This window comes from Rattus norvegicus, chromosome 17 (genome assembly GCF_021556685.1).
Source record: "Rattus norvegicus strain SHRSP/BbbUtx chromosome 17, alternate assembly SHRSP_T2T, whole genome shotgun sequence".
Classification (NCBI taxonomy): Eukaryota; Metazoa; Chordata; class Mammalia; order Rodentia; family Muridae; genus Rattus; species Rattus norvegicus.
This window is the reverse complement of record NC_141550.1, coordinates 37,091,011-37,109,228: the sequence shown is the minus strand read 5'-3', so window position 1 is coordinate 37,109,228 and position 18,218 is coordinate 37,091,011. Positions and strand designations below refer to the sequence as shown.

Here is an 18,218-nt window from a genome sequence, read left to right as displayed (position 1 = left end):
AAGCTGACATTTTCTGAAGGAAAACATTAGAGGAATGAATATGCAGAAGAAGGAAATAGGGGGATGAAGCTGGGAGGAGAGGAATTGGAAAAATAATGTATGAGAGAAGAATTTAATAGGATACTTTACCCTATTAGCTCTTGCAAGTAGTCTCAAAGAATTCCAATGATTAATGCCCACACTTAAAAAATATCTGATTGTGTTGTGTTGTAAAGATCTGTTTTAGATGCAAACTTATTCCCAAGATCAGTTTTGGGATACTTGACAAAGTAAAATATCTAATACCCAACTAGAATGAAAACATTTTAGCAGTTAGATTGAATAAACTAATTGTTGTCTCTAACTTACTAAGAAGAACATGATTGAGAGGATACTTGCAAACATCATGGCTGACCCAATGACCAATGAATCTCAGAGTTCCACTATGGGCCATTGGAGAATGCTGCTGACCCGCAGTCCTGACTTTTTACCTTTTATATACTCTAGCAGATTGCAATAAGGCCATTCATTGCTGTAACAGGAAGGAAATAAGCAATAAAACCTAGGTATTTTTCCAATGACTTTTCAGCTTAGGGTAATATTAACATCATCACTATTACAACATACCTTGGTATCTGCATGTTTCTGCTGTTTACGAAGTCAAGTTGTCTCCATGGTCCCTGATTGACATGTCATATAGGGTATAAATTGCTGTTCTTTATCACATCCCCACTTCCACCGACTCTTGATTTTTTTTCTATAAACTTTTATATATTTCCTGTTTCTTGGAGGGTTTAAGATCTGTATGTTATATTTTTTTCTGAATATTAACAAACCATTTTATTGCTTTAGTGAATTATTCTCATAAGCTTAACCGATCATTCCTTTGTATGCAGCCTATACCTACTATAAAGTGTGTTTATTCAGAAACTAGGCATAAACAAAACTCTGTAAGGCAGCTTGACAAATACACCTCATCCATTCAATAAGTAAAAAGTAAACAATATCCTTGCATTTTTCTTGAATCAAAAATATATGCTTTGCTTTTGAATGGCTTATCCGATTAAATATATATCTTCTCCTGTGGAGTTGGCCTTAAATTGAACATTATATTGTTGATTTCAAGAAGTATTATCCCAGAATTACCTTGTAGACATGCCTTGCTGTACTTGCTCCTGGAGTTAATATATAACTGAATAGTTGTGAGACCAGGGAGTTCTAGAACTTGTAGGAGTAGTCCTAGAGGAAAAATGAAGTCAAGGAGTGTTCTAACCTGAGAAATCCCTTTCTGAGATCTCAAGAAGTAGGATTATTCCCCACTGCCCTGAACTTGCAGGTCCTAGTGTACGTAACATTTTGCTTCCCTTTGTTTCACTAGAAGAGCTCAGTAGGCTGAAAGCCATGTAATACATGAAGTGCATGTTATACAACAGCACCTGGAATTTCTCATGATGAAAATTAGGCATCCCCAGAACACTGGCCACTTCCAGTTATGTACACTCACCCTGATAGCCACCACCTAAGTCCAATATGTTTATATAGCTTTGGTTACCCCAATAAATTTAATCATTTCTCCAAAGATGTTCCTAAGTATGTGTTACTTACCTACAAACTCAATGCTGACAAAGATCCTGCCTGTACCCACCCTCACCCAGTCCAGCCCTGAACACAAGGTTCATGGCTTCCTCAAGGAAGAAGTGGCCCCAGATGCCATATACTCCCATTGATGTCAGTTCATTTCAAGCAGATTCCTTAGTATTTTTAGAATTGTGGAAGCCAGTTCGCGTGAATTAAAATTTCAGTTCACTCTCTAGTTCCATAAAAAGTTTTATACATCCCATGGAAAAGATAATGAAGTATCTTATGCAACTAAGTCCAATCAGTTTGTTCTAGCATGTATGCAAGAGGAGCCTCAACAGTTTGATTTCTATGAAGGTTCTTAAAGACTATTTCAAAGACTATTGCTATCCACTAAGTGATAGTGAAGTAACATACTCCAAGATGTACTATGTCATTCTATACTGCTATGGCTGACAAAAATGTTTTTTTTAACCATACATTTATGTACCATTTCACAAATAACTTTTTCCTACTGTCTTACACTATTAATCTATCAGTTCAGTTTTCTCTTATGCTTTATTAAAGAATACCAAATGTAGATTTTTTATTTTACATGATAACTCTGGAGAGAATCTACATGCTCCCTGAAGCTCTAGTACATTCCATTATATAAAATGTTAAAATGGCTTCTGAATTTTTTTCAGTTATAGTAATGGTAAACAAAAACTTTGTGAGGTTTGAGCTCTACATGAATATGTGTTATTTTTGCATATTTTGCTTTTCTAGAGATCACAGTTAGGTACAGAAAGATGGTTGTCAGGCCCTACTTGTTTCATTCATTTAAAACTCACAATAATTCTTTATGAGCTATTGAATTTGCTATTACTGATGCTCAGTGATGGTTTCACCAACTGTTCTTGGTAGAATTATGCAGGTACATGGTCTAACCAGGAAGTAAAATGCAGCGGACACATTAATAAGCAGAGCAAACCAGTCTCTAGAACTGGCTCTTGGTATCGTCTATATGCAGGAGTAATTTTCTGCAAAGAGTACTTTCTGATCAGGCCTAGGGCTGGGGATGTCATTTCCTACCTACAAACTGAATTATAGGGTAACAAAAGATTGTCTAGATTGTTCTTATGTTCAAAAAAACTCTCAAAATATTGTTTTGTTTTGTTTTGTTTTTTTGGTTGGGTATTTAGCTTAGTGGTAGACCACTGCCTAGCAAGGGCAAGGCCCTGGGTTCAGTCCCCAGCTCCAAAAAAAATATTGTTTTTTAGAAAACATCTTGCTTAATACCCTCTTAAAGCATTCCTATATTCAGGACAGGTTTATAGGCAGTGTATTATCTTCAGAGGGTATGGTAGTCCACAATCAGGGCAAGTTGTACCTTATTATGTACTTCTTGTCTGTGTGTCTGGAGTCCTAGGGACTTTGATTTTAGAACATAGCTTTGATTTAGTATATACTTAGGCCAGTTACAACTGTGTGTTTTTCAAATTTACTATATCTAACTAAAATATAATTATATAACTTTTATCCCTTCCTTTCCAAAATATCATATTGACTCTGTGAATTTTGTGTAACATGTTCTTATTCTAATCATTAATCTCCATAACACTTCCCAGTTCCACCTTTTTCACTACTGTATTAGCTAGATTTTTCTATTGCTGAGAAAGGAAGCCATAACCAAAGCTACTCTTATTAAACAACAACAACAACAACAACAACAACAAAAACAAAAACTGAATATTTAACTGAGCTTTGCTTACAGTTTCAGAGATTTGGACCATTATTATCTTGGCAGGGTGTGTAGTAGCACACAGCCAGGCAAGGTGCTGGAGAAGTAGCTGAGATTTCTAACCCGGATCATCAGACAGCAGAAAGAGAGTGCCACACTGTGACTGGCTTGAGTATATAATAACTGAAAGCAGACAGCAGAGGACACACGTCCTCTAACAACAGAACACATACTCCTATTTTGTGACCTTCCACTTGAAGTTGTTCAGGTTTCCTGTGTATTCAATCTTATAATTCATTGACAAATGAACATACAGAAACCAAACCAAAACTCGGAAACCAAAGCAGAACCTACAAGGTCTTGAAAGTTAAGATGAGATGGCATGGCAATTAATAATTTACAAAGCTGTAAACACAGAAGGCTTCAGTGATATTTAATGAATAAAATTGTTTTTGCATTTCCTTTACACATGTGAATATATTTTACCATTTGTATGCAATTCAGTTCAAAGTTTTAATGCAATAAATAGAACATCTCCAGGTGTAGACACTGGGAAAACAGGTTCTCTGCATGGAGAATTTATGGACATGCGACAATATTACTTAGCCTTCAAATTTGCTTGTAATTTATCTACTGCCTAATGTAATTGTTCTTTCCTATATCCTTCTCGAAGTTTTCAATGTTTGTATTCTTTTTTTGAGCAACGCACCAAGTCAAATTTGTGGCAACATAGTTTTGCTGTCATCTATTGGGCTGTGGAGTACATAAGAGTGGCTATAGCCTTTTTTTCCATGAAAGTATTAACCACCAGTAAGGGAAATGCCCATGCCACATCCCTATTCCATGTTTGAATGCTTACTGTCTTGTGCTCATGAAGTTATTGTACAAGCAAGCACATTTACTTTGAGTTAATGGGCCCTATCACATGAAAAAGTCAAGGCTTTCCTCTGGTTCTCCTCCTCCTCCTCCTCCTCCTCCTCCTCCTCCTCCTCCTCCTCCTCCTCCTCCTCCTCCTCCTCCTCCTCCTCCTCTTCTTCTTCTTCTTCTTCTTCTTCTTCTTCTTCTTCTTCTTCTTCTTCTTCTTCTTCTTCTTCTTCTTCCTCTCTCTCTCGCTCTTTCTCTCTCTCTCAACAATTTCTCTGTTCTGGTTTTCAAAGTGGTTCCTGGAATTTGGGTTTGGTGTGAAACATACATACATACATACATACATACACACACACATACACACAATATATATATATATATATATATATATATATATATATATATATATATATACTTTTGGTGGGAAATCATCCAACCAGATAACTAATTCTTATTTTCTGTCCTTTCACTATTTGAAAGTTTCTGTGCTTATCACTATGCACTTCTCAAAGGAAATTCTCAGATAATATCTGAGAGCTGCAGCTAATATATGAATACTGAGAAATATGAGATTGGACAGTTTCTTAGAGAAAGGATAAGAGCTATATTTAACCCGAGTATATGGATACATTTTCTGGGCTATTAAAATGGTGTATTTGAGTTAGTGCAGAAGGGTTAGAGACAAGAGTAGATATTGACTAGGCTAGGCCAGAAGATAAGTCTATACCAGCCTGACTGTACCTGGACAGAATATAATGGCTTTGAATGACAGTGTAAAGTCTGGTGGAAAGAAGGAATTGATCATGCTCACAGGATCTGAATCCTTCCCCAAACCTGAAGGTTTGGAAGGCATTGGAAGTGGTCATAAGACTAGATTGGACAACAGAGTCTGATACAATGGGATCCTCATTGAGGATTTTAATGAGTGCAAGAATCTTAGAGATAAGAGATAACGCATAAAAAGCTAAATCAGAACTCACCATGTGCTGGTCTGGCAGGCCCTGATGGTTGACTTTAGCATAGGGTGACTAGATAGGATTTATCAAACTCAAGAATGTTCTTGAGGTATTCCAATAGTCTCATTTATTTAATAACATGGAAATTTGTTTAGTTGTAAATTTATTCTCTGATTCTAATAACTATATCAACAATACATTACTTTACTGTGATTCTAAAGGAAGTTGAGGATTTTTCCATTTGTTAATCAAGCATTTAAAAGGTATTAATACTAAATAAATGAAAGTTAACAGCAATTTTTAAAACTTTATTTCATATACAATGTTTATTTTTCTTTTAAAGGACACCCATTTTACTCGTGATTATCTTTACAATGTATGAAAATAAGACTATTTAAAAATGATACAGCATCATGAATCATTTTCAGTTTGGGGGGGGTAAGCAAATGCCACTATTAACAAAAACCATACACTTCAATAACTGGAGATAAAGGTCAGCTGTATGGATATCAACATGCAAGCAATAGGATAATTTACAAAGAGACAAAAATTGAGATTCTTCATCAGATGATTGAAAGTCTTCAAGGCCAGACCAGAGGGTGCAATCATCCACATTTTCTGTTGTTCCATAAAACTAATGACCAAAATGATAATCAGTTATTCTTTACAGCTTATACTTTCTTTTCCTTTCCTTTCTAGATATTAAATTGCATTTAGAAAAATAATAAGACTGTGACACTTCTTTCAGGAAGGTATCGGTCTTAGAATACCTGCCTGCAAGATATATTAATCCAATAGTTCCAAAATTTTTCTGGGAGTAACTATCTACTCTTGATTGGATCTAATAACCAGCTTAGGAGATAAGACCCTTAACTGACATTGTTAATAAGAGGCCTAGAATGTAAGACTAAATAAGTCACTGGAAAACCAACTAATTACCATTCAGCTAAATGAACATAGCAATATTGTAATGACCATAACAAAGAAAAGTATCTCTCAATCTTTATCAGAGAAGTTTCTTCTGACAGTAGGTAGTAATTAACAAGGAGATCCAGGAATGAAAAATGTACAGAGAGTAAGACTCTTGATCATTCAAATATAAATAGGATCTTTTCATTGCACTCCTAAACACAAACCCCAAAGATCCATTATCTACATAAAAAAGAAACTTAAAGAATGTAAATAAGCGTAGGTGGTAGGGGTTCCAGGGCATCAGATCTTTATGATACTACAGAACTGATACTTCCATAATCTCACAGTCTTTGATATCATGCATAAAACATGCATAAGTTCAAAGCAGACAAAATTCCAACACAGAGAATGGGGATTGACACAAAGTCCCTAGACAAAGTTATTTGCAAATGATACCAGATGAAAGGGAGAAATGTCAGTTTTCTCCAAAATAGGATCATTTGTTGTATGTACGCTCTAGTTCAAACTACAAGTCCAGGAAAAAAATAGGCCAATGCAAACCATATTGCACAGGTTCACCTTTTCTTATGAGAGTGGTTATTTTGATTTTGATTTTTTTCTTTTTTTTTCTTCTTTTATGAGGGAGAAAGAGAGAAAGGGAGATCCACATTTTGTTAGATAACATATTGGGAACAATTAGGAGGTGTTAGGGAAGGGAAAGTATATGATCAAATATATAAAAAGTATTTTAAATAAAAATTAAGAAAGAAAAACTTGTCATCACAATGAAAAAAATAATATGAAACTTTAATCATAGACATGAATTGTTACACATCTAGTACATGGTATTATAAATCTGTCAGCCATCTCCAAGTAAAATCAAGACTCTTGCACATATTTCCTTATATTTAATTAACTTCAGATAAAATTTTTCTTTATATGAATCTGGGATGTAGGACCAGAATTAGGTATATGAGAATAAACTTGTGTTTGACCTTAATAATGAATAGTGATTGGCAAGGGTTAATTTTAATGAGTGCTTAATGAAGGAGTCAGGAATATTGCACTCTGCCCAGAGCAGTAGGTACTGTTCAAAGTACTGTGAGAACGATATACCTTAATGTTATTCATTTATTCTGGGAAAGTCTATTCTATTGGGCACCAAATATTGTTCTTGCAAAAGGACTGTTTTACATTTAATATGCATTGCAGAACTCATATCATTCATGAGTGAGAAAAGTAGAAAGTAAAACAATACTCACATGGCTGAAGATACTCTTTGTGTCCTCAAGAAGTTCTCCATTTTTTGTTTTAATATTTTTAAATATTGGTAGTATGTGATCACCCATTACTGGCATATCTTCAAGAAGGTTTATTATGTTTCTAAAAGTTTCATTCCAAGCCTGCATTCTAATGAGTATCACGTATGGAAAGTCTTTGAGCTAAGCAGCAATGTTTCAGCAATTACATTAGTAAGCAAAATAAAGAAGGATTGGTCTGTTTTAGTTTTCTATGAGACAGCCTGGGTTATATATTCATCTATTACTTTAATTGTAAGGCAGAAAAATGGGAAAATAAAATAATATAGAATGGTAAAACAGAAAGAATAAGGGACATTATGAAATAACTTATGTAGGTCACTATTTCAAATTACACATTTTATTTAATAGGTCATGTCTTCTTTTCAATATGAAATTGCACAATCAGATTCCCCTTTAAGATCTTTCATACTTCACTATTTTAATTGGCCATGAGAATCCAAGAATTCACTAGGGCTTAGTAGTTGTCTTGGTTTAGGATAAATAGGTGCCTACAGCACTAGTGGTAAGACATTTATTTAACATACAGTCATTAAATTAGTAAATTAGATTATTCAAAATCATAGGTGTTCTGCATTATTTTAAGTAATTAATAAAATGCTCCATGAAAACAATTGGAATTATTAAATGTGGATTACTCATCCTAGAGCACTCCCTGTCCTTGCCTCTAACAGAGAAAAAATATTTGTAGTAACTTACAAGGTAATAACAATGAAACGATAGAAAGCCATGGTCTTCAATAAGAGCATGGTTAGAAATAACATTGGAATTTTGACTTTTCAGTGCATCCCAGGATTTTACATAAACCTAATTACTAACTTAAAATATTTCATGTTCTGAAATCTCAAGCTATCATAAAGATAGTGAAATGAGCTTGAAGGAAACCAGTAGACATTTTGATAGAAATGGGAAAACCATCCGGTGAAAAGAATCAGATCCAAAGTTATTGGCAATATAGTCTCCTGGAAGCACAGCTGTATATAAATAATACTGAGGACTTAAATTGGATGGAGCCCTGTTACCTGCTCTGATGGCAGGTACAAGTTTCATAAGAACCTTTCAATGCCTCAGTCTCCTCACTTCAGCTAGCTTTTGTGAGTGGTAATCACAGCAATGCCAATATAGCACTTTGTGGAATGTCTACTCATGGAGTACATGTCTAAAAACATTTTCCCTCAATTTGCTTAATTACTATCACAAGACAGTTAAATATGTTAATTTGGTGATATTTTGGGAAAGAATCATAGGAGAGGGTCACAATAGATATAATTGGAGTTGTACTGATATGTAGACTTTTTCATTAAAGCTGAGGACATAGGTTAATATCAGGAGCATTGAACAGTGTTTAGAAGCACTCCCTTGTTCAGGAGCTCTCAGATAAGATAAAGAGAGAAGCTAAGAATCCATGCAGAAATGAATAGGTAAGCAAGAACATAGTAGAAACAGAAGAATCAAGAATACTGGGCATGGTAGTCAGTAATGGTGTTATATACCAGTGAGGTAGATTCACTGTTGTAAGCAAAAGAACAAAACTATGTTTGAATTTATTAAATAAAATTTAGTAGTAAGATATATTACTAATTCAAAACATCTTAATGGACAATTACTATACTTAGAATAATATTAGCATTTTCTTATGTAAGTAAAATCACTACTCTTTGTTCATTCTTACTCCATTGTCATGTAGGTATAATTGCCACATCTATTACAGTACTTTAAAAAACCTGCAGTATGAAAAAGCAATGTTATTCCACTGTCTCAGTTCTCAAGTGAAAATCAAGCTAAAGACTCACAGAGATGACCTTTTGGGCTTCGTCAATGTCTTCTGGTGTTTTGATGGAATATTTGTGGTAGTAGGTAAGATTTTGTCCATTAACTCCTGTTGCCCAAGAAATTCAAGCATCTGTATATGTCAAAATTAATTTCAATTAATTGAAATCTGGAAAATAACCCAATGAATCCACAACCAGAATATTATGTACTCAATAGGTGTGTACTTTTTACAGATGAAATGTACATAACATCTAAGATAAAGAATATACTGATGTGAACAGTTTGATACTCTTTCTTCTTAATTTGATGTGTAATTTTATTTTCTTTTTTGAATATCAAACCTCAGCCCATTCAACTATTAAATCTTCTATTACTTTTTCTATTCCCTAAATCATTCTATATTAAAGAGAACCCTTAAAATAACAAAAATAGAAAATAAAGAATGTCCTCAATATCATCTTTTTTTAAGAATCTGGGCCCAGTGTCATGGTATATTGCATCTATATTCATCAATATATGGTTTCCTGTATGTCTAAATTGATCGAGATCATTTACATGTTTTCTACATAATATGTTGTCTTCCTATTACAAGCAAAAATAAACCTGTGGCCAGATTTAGGACTGTCCCACAACTCTCACACAAAATCTTCCTGCAGAGAGTTGGTCTACCAGGAGTGCTCTCACTCCTAATCCCTTTCTTCACTGCTTTCCAAAGAGAGACCCAGTAAGAGCGCACAGGGCATGGGAGACAAAGGGACACCTGGGACAGGAAATTTCCAATCTCCACCTGGGGCCAGAGCTCTGTCTGTTCCAAAACCCTCAGACCCAAAACATGACCACAGAGAGCTGGTCTCCAAGGAGCACTCTCAATCCTAAGATCACAGGTTTAAAAGCCCACAGGAAGGAAAAACTACAGTAGATACAGCAAGACCAACTAACATTACAGAATACCACATAGGAAAGTGCCCGTGCACGAAACTAAGCAACAGAAACCAGGATTTCTTAGCATCATGAAAGTCATTTCTCCCACAGCAGCAAAGACTGGATATCCTAACAAAGAAGAAAATTAAGATTTGAATTTAAAATCATATCACATGAGGATGACAGAGGGATTCAAGAAGGACATAAATCACTACCTTAAAGAAATAAAGGAGAATACAGGTAAACAGATAGAAGCCTTTAAAGAGTAAACACAAAAATCCCTTAAAGAGTTACAGGAAAACAACCAAACAGGTGAAGGAATTGAACAAAATCATCCAGGATCTAAAAATGGAAATATAAACAATAAAGAAATCACAGAGAGAGACAACTCTGGAGATAGAAAGCCCAGGAAAGAGATCAGGAGTCATAGATGCAAGCACCACCAACAGAATACAAAAGATTGAAGAGAGAATATAAGGGGCAGAAAATATCATACAAAAAACTGAAAAAAATACTTAAAGAAGATGGAAAATGCAAAAAACTCCTAAGCCAAAACATTGGACAAATCCAGGACAAAATGAGAAGACCAAACCTAACAATAATAGGTATAGAGGAGAAAAACGATACCCAAATTAAAGGGCTAGTAAATATATTCAACAAAATTATAGAAGAAAACTTCCCTAATCTAAATAAAGAGATGCCCATAAATGTACAAGAAGCTTACAGACCTCCAAACAAATTGGAACAGAAAATAAATCCTCCTCCAACATAATAGTCAAAATGCCAAATACACAAAGAAAGAATAAATATTAAAATCAGTAAGGGAAAGGTCAAGAAGCATATAAAAGAAGAACTATCAGCATCACATCAGACTTCTCAAAAGAGACTGACAACTAGAAGATCCTAGACAGATGTCATATAGACCCTAAAAGAAAACAAATACTAATCCAGGCTTCTATACCCAGGAAAATTCTTAATAACCATAGATAGAGAAACCAAGATATTCCAGGGCAAAACCAAATATGCACAATATCTTTTCACAAGTCAATTCCCACAAAGGACAATATATGGGAAACTACAACACAAGGAGGGAAAGTACACCCTAAAAAAAGCAAGAAAATATTCTTGCAACAAGTCCATAAGAAGATACCAACACAAATGTAATTCCACCACTAACAAAAAAATAACAGTAAACAATCACTATTTCTTAATATCTCTTAATACCAATGGACTCAATTCCCCAATAAAAATGCATAGATTAACACATTGTATACATAAACAGGATCCAGCATTTTACTGCTTTCAGGATATCCACCCCAGTGACAAAGACAGACACTACCTAGAATTAGAAGGTTGGAATAAAATTTTTAAAGCAAGTGTTCATAACAAATGAGCTTGAGTAGCCATTCTAATACAGAATAAAATCGTCAACCAACCATTATCAAAAAAGAAAAGGAATGACACATGGCACTCATAAAAGGAACAATCTACCAAGATGAAGTCTCAATTTTGAAAAATCTATGCTCCAAGTGCAAGGACACCCACATTCATAAAAGAAAATTTACTGAAGCATAAACATACATTGCAAGTCACACAATAATAATAATAGGAGTCTTCAACACTCGTATGAATAGACAGATCATGGATACAGAAAACATACAGAGACACAGTGAAATTAACAGAAGTTATGACCCAAATGGGTTTAACAGAAATCTATAGAAGAGTTCATCCTAAAACAAAAGAATATACCTTCATCTCAGCAACTCATGGTACCTTTTCCAAAACTGAACATATAATAGGTCACAAAACAGGCCTCAACAGATACAGAGATTGAAATAAGTTCATGCTTCCTATCAGATCACCATGGACTAAGGGTAATATTCAATTAAAAAGAAAAACAACAGAAAGCCCACATATACATGAAAACTCAACAACACTCTTCTCAATAATAAGTTGGTCAAGGAAGGAATAAAGAAAAATTAAAGGCGTCTTTAGAATTTAATGAAAATGAAAAACAAAATACCCAAATTTTTGGGATTCAATGAAGCAGTGCTAAGAGGAAAACCTATAGCTCCGAGTTCCTTCAAAATGAAACTGGCGAGAGCATAGACTAAGTGATTAACATCATACCTGAAAGCTCTATTATAAAAAGAAGCAAATTTACCCAACAAGAGTAGATGGCAGAAAATAATCAAACTCAAAACTGAAATCACCAAAGTAGAATCAGCAAGAATATTGCAAAGAATCAACAAAACCAGGATCTGGTTCTTTGAGAAAATCAACAAGATAAATAAGCCCTTAGCCAGCCAAACCAAGGAGCTGAGAGACAGTATCCATATTAACTAAATCAGAAAGTAAAAGGGAGATATAACAGAATCAGAGGAAATTTAAAAACTTACCAAATCCTACTACAAAAACCTATACATAACAAAACTGGAAAACTGGAGGAACTGCAAATTTTTCTGCACAGGTACCAGATACCCATGTTCAGTGAGGATCAGATAATCCTTCTAAACAGTCCCATAATACCTAAAGAAATATAAGCATTCATTATGTCTTCCAAATAAAAAAGGCCAGTATCATATGGTTTCAGTGCAGAATTCTTTCAGTCCTTTGAAGAATATTTAAATCCAATACTCTTCAAATTGCTCCGCACAATAGAAACAGAAGTATCACTATGCAATTTGATCTTTGAAGCCAAAATTATACTTATACCTAAACCACCCAAAGACTCAACAAAGGAGTGATCTCATGATCTCCCATGCTCATGGATAGGCAGGATTATTATTGTAAAAATGGCCACTTTACCAAAAGCAATCTACAGATTCAATGCAACCTCATCAAAATTTCAACTGAATTCTTCAGATTTAGAAAGATAAATTTGCAAATTCACTTGTAACAACAACAACAACAACAACAACAACAACAACAACAACAAAAAGTCTATCAAAAACTATTCTCAACAGTAAAAGAACTTCTGGGGAAATCACCATCCCTGAACTCTAGTTGTATTACGGAGCAATAGTGATAAATGACACATTGGATTGTTAGAGAGATAGGCAGGTAGATAAGTGGAATAGAGTTTAAGAACCAGAAATGAACCCACACAACTATGGCCATTTGATCTTTGATAAAGGCGCTAAAACTATCCAGTGGAAAAAAATAGCATTTTCAACAAATTGTGCTTGTTCAACTGGAGGTCAGAATGTAAAAGAAGGCAAGTTGACCAATTCTTATCTCCTTGTACAAAGCTAAAGACATAATTGATCTAAAGCCTCCACATTCACTGAAACTAATAGAAGAGAAAGTGCAAAGAGACGCAGACACATAAGCCTAGGGGAAATTTTCCTGAACAGAACACCAGTGGTTTATGCTCTAAGATCAAGAATTGACAAATGGGACCTCACAAAATTGCAAAGCTTCTGTAAGGCAAAAGACATTGTCAACAGGACAAAACAGCAACCATCAGATTGGGAAAAGATCTTTTCCAATCCTACATCCAATGAAGGGCTAATAACTAATATATACAAAGAACTCAATAAGTTAGACTCCAGAGAATCAAATAATTCTACTTTTAAAATGACATACAGAGCTAAACAAAGAATTCTCAACTATGGAATACTGAATCACTGAGAAGCACCTGAAGAAATATTCAACATCCTTAAACATTAGAGAAATGCAAATCAAAACAAACCTGAGATTCTACCTCACACCAATTAGAATGACTAAGGTCAAAAACTCAAGTGACAGCAGTTGTGTGTAAGGATGTGGAGAAATAGAGACACGCCTTCATTGTTGGTATGATTGCAAGTTGGTATAACCACTCTGGAAATCAGTCAGAAGTTCTTCAGAAAAATGGACATACTATTTATTACTTGAAGATCTATGTATATCCCTCCTGGACATATACCCAAAAGATGCTCCAACATGTTACAGGGACACCTGCTCACCTATGTTCATAGCAGCCTTATTTATAAAACTCAGTTGGAAAGAACCCAGATGCCCTTCAACAGAGGAATAGATACAGAAAATGGGATACATTTATACAATGGAGTACTACTCAGCTATTAGAAACAATGACTACAAGAACTTATGCAAATGGATTGAACTAGAAAACATCATCTTGAGTGAGGTAACCCCATCATAAAAGAACATACATGGTATGCATTCACTGATAATTGGACATTAATCCAAGAGCTTAGAAAACCTAAGAAAAAATTCACAGACCATATTAAACTCATAAAAAGTAATACTAAAATGTGAATGCCTCCTTCCTTCATAGAAGAGAGAAGAAAATTCTCATGGGAGGAAACACAGGGACAATAAGTGAAGGAGGGACTGGAGAATATGTCATCTAGAGCCTGCCCTACCTGGGGATCCATCTCATATGCAGTCATCAGACCCAGTCACTAATGCCTAGAAGTGCTTGCTGACAAGAGTCAGATATGAATGTCTCCTGAGTGGCTCTGTCAGAGCATTACTGATACAGATAAGGATCCTTGCACCTACCCATTGAGCATGGGGACCCCAGTGGAGGAGTTAGGGAAAGAACTGAAGGCGCTGAAGGGTTTTAAATCCACATAGGAAGAGCAACAATATCAACTAAACAGGACCGACTAGAACCCCCAAGGACTAAACTACCACCCAATATGTATACATGGAAGAACCCATGGCTTCAGCTGGATAATAGCAGAGAACAGCATTGTCTAGCATCAATAGGACAAAAGACCTTGGTCCTGTCAAGGCTTTTTCCCCGCAATGTAGGGGAATGCCAGGTTGTTGACATTGGGAGTGGGTGAGATGGAGAAGGAGCATCCTTTAAGAAGCAGTGAGTAGGGGAGGTAGTATGGGAGAGGGGGGAAATGTAATAACATTTGGAATGTAAATACATAAAATATCCAAGAAAAAGAAAATTAAACAAAAAAGAAAATGAACATTTGTACCATCCAGTGTTAATCATAAACTCTGACTGAAATTGTGCTAAGTTTGACACAACTAGATATAGCAATTTTATCGTTTTAGTAAGCAATGAAATTTAAAATCAATGAAATTGTAAATAATGTTTGCATTTTGATTAACAAATTGTTTATAAATATTATATTTTAAACATACTATAATAACTTATTATTTAAACTAATAATCAGCTACTGAGAAGTTGAATGAGGTCCCAGGAATGTTAAAAATTTGAAAGAGTCAGTATAGAGTTAGGAATGAGAAACCACCTTTAATATAGACAATAATAACACATATGTGGCAAATGCAGAGACACATTCTCTTTATACCCACGGTTTTCCTGAAGCTTTACAGTTTTCTCCTTTATGTTGACTGACCTTGAATAGATAACAGTCATCAGTGGAGGATGTTTATTTTTTCTTGTCAACTAGCCTCCCCTACGAATTGAACTCCAACACTGGAGATCTGTAAATGTAATCAAAGCATTGGGGTTCCTGAAAGTAAATTAGTGTTTTTCAATTCCCTTGATATGGTTTACATTTTCGTTGCTTCTGTTTCCTACACCCAAGTGACTACAATGCAGTTCAGCCTTCAAGGACATCTGCAGTGAACTAAGTAAAAAATGCCAATGTTTCCTGTCTGCTTAAAAGTTATATTCAGATACAGAAGATCTTCCCCAGTCACAACAACAGGTATACTTTTGTTTACAATTAAAATTTTAATTAAAATTTTAAAGAATTTAGAAATTGAGCAAATAATTTTTTACAAATTCCTTCACTCTCATTTTCCTTTTTACTGCCATAATGTTTCATGTATCATAATACAAGAGAGAAATAACAAAAATGCACCTCTGGATATAATACCTGGTGATTGGTCTTTGCTGATTTCTCTTATAAGTTCAAGTAATATCACTAGTGCATTAAAGATTTTTGGGGGAAATGGAAATAAATTTGTTACTTATAAATTGGTCATAGGAATGTGATGATGATGAACTTAGCTGAATCAGAAAGGGCAGAATGGTTAAAAAATATGTGCAAACAACAACACAAATGCATATTTGTTGCAAAAAGAGACATACTATGGGTGCACATTTAAGTACTAAAACCATTTGGTCTTTAACAGTGAACATATAGTCCTCTGGAAGACAGAACCTGTTTCTTTTCTAAACAAGCAATTCCAGTGAATGACCTTTTTTTTTAAAACAGAAATCCTTACATATGTTTTAAATAAAAAATATGTATGATTCTCAGCATTTAGGTGTCTATGAGAAATACATATGGTATTGTTGCTGTTTTCTATTCCCCTCCTCTTGAATTATTACACTTTATATTCATTCCACACATTGCTTCTCACTCACTGCAGTGCCTGTCTTCTCTATTGGATATCTCCAAGGTGCTAGGCAAATATGTTAACAGAGACTGGCTCCATAGAAGCAAAATCATGGGATCAGAATTCTTCACAAGACACAACTATTAAAATATTATGTTGCAAGTACACAATTTTTTAAGTAAACAACAATTAAAAATTGGAAAAGGACCTTAGAAATCCTTGTATTTCTTGCAAACCAGAGATGTCCTAAAGCTGTCCCTTTCTTATTCTGCTTTTTTGTGGCTGTCATTTTCTTATACAGGTGGCGGTATGACACTTGAAAGTAAAATTTGATTCATTCTCATTCTAAGCTTAAGCAAAGTCATTAATTCAAACCTTAGGAGGGGGCATGGAAAAAAGATAGAAGTAAACAGTGTACTCACAAATTTATCAAAAAGTTTTGCAGAGATCTTACTGATAGTCTGAGACGGGATGAGAGAAAAAACAGAAAAAGTGGTGAGTTAAACGATGGCATCAATGAATGCTTATTGGAAAAAGAGACATATTCTCTGGGTATGTATTTCTTGCTGAAACCCTGTATACTCTTTCCTCCTTGAATAGATAACCTGTAGCCTTCAGAAACAGAGAACCATTGCTCTTCACACACAAACTTCCAATGATTGTAGCTCTTTGAACAAGGACTCTTGGTGTTTAAACATTTGAGAGTCTAATCTTTCAGGGTTTTTGGTTTTCTTTGTTTTCTTTTGTTTTATGGCTTTTTTCTTGTCATATCATCACCATTTAAATGTGTTTTGTCCATTCCTTGTGACTCACTGTAATATATTTCTCCTCTAATGAATGTGGTGCTGTGTGTTAAGTAAAGATTCTAAAAGAGACTGTCCTCTGGCAAACAAAGTAAGGAATTCAAACCTCTTCCCCAGTTCTGTCTATTAGATTTGTATGCTAAAAGTGGAAATTTAAAAAAAATTAAAAAAATAAGTAGGGGAAAACTCCAAGGCTCATTGAATTATTCAAAGATCAGTAAGAGTTCATTCATGAAGTATATCCAATTTTTGTTACTTCACATTTCTATAACTACTGTTTTAAATCATTTTTGTAAACGTATTTTATTAGAAATTTGTCTTCTTAAAACTATAACTGTGGTACAGGATAATTTTTGACAGGAAGGTTGCTTAATAACAACAAGAACAAGAACAACAATGATGTAAGTGGAGTACTTACAAATATCCTGTGCAATTCCATGTTGAGGTCACTGATATTCTTAGAAAGTATCATGGCATGATCAAACAGTTCCTTGATGGATAGTGTGTCATCATCAGTCTCACTGCTCCTCAAAGGTACAGAGGCCACATTCTCCCATAAAAGGAGGCTTGACACCACCAGCAACAGAAGTGCCCCTGCTAAGAGAATGCTAATATTCATTCATGCATACATATATATGGATATATATTCTTTTTTTTTTTTGTTCTTTTTTTCGGAGCTGGGGACCGAACCCAGGGCCTTGCGCTTCCTAGGCAAGCGCTCTACCACTGAGCTAAATCCCCAACCCCTGGATATATATTCTTAAATATATAAGTACTACCTGTAGAAGGTATGGGGTGGTGGGCAGTGAAGGTACCCTTATTCCTGGTCAAGATAAGTTGAATCCCAAGGAGACCCTCAAAGGGATGGCAGGTACATTCCTAGTCTCCCAGAGTATCAGTACCTCACATAGCTGCACCCCCAAAAGACCCCTATACAGAGGTTTGAGACAGGCCAGTCATGTAGGTATTGCCTCAAGCCCCTCCTCCACAGGTGAGCACATGACTACAGGTTACATAGGCCCAAGAAAGATCAGTCACATAGGAAAACACCCTAAACTTCTCCCCAACAATTGACGTGAACATAGGTCACATAGGTTCAAGACATGTC

General features: G+C 35.0%; 1 pseudogene; it reads right to left on the bottom strand.

The window, feature by feature from the left end:
* Positions 1-5,524: 5,524 nt before the first annotated feature.
* Positions 5,525-17,729, bottom strand: Prl7a1l-ps1 (prolactin family 7, subfamily a, member 1 like, pseudogene; annotated as a pseudogene).
* Between the last annotated feature and the right edge of the window lie 489 nt (positions 17,730-18,218).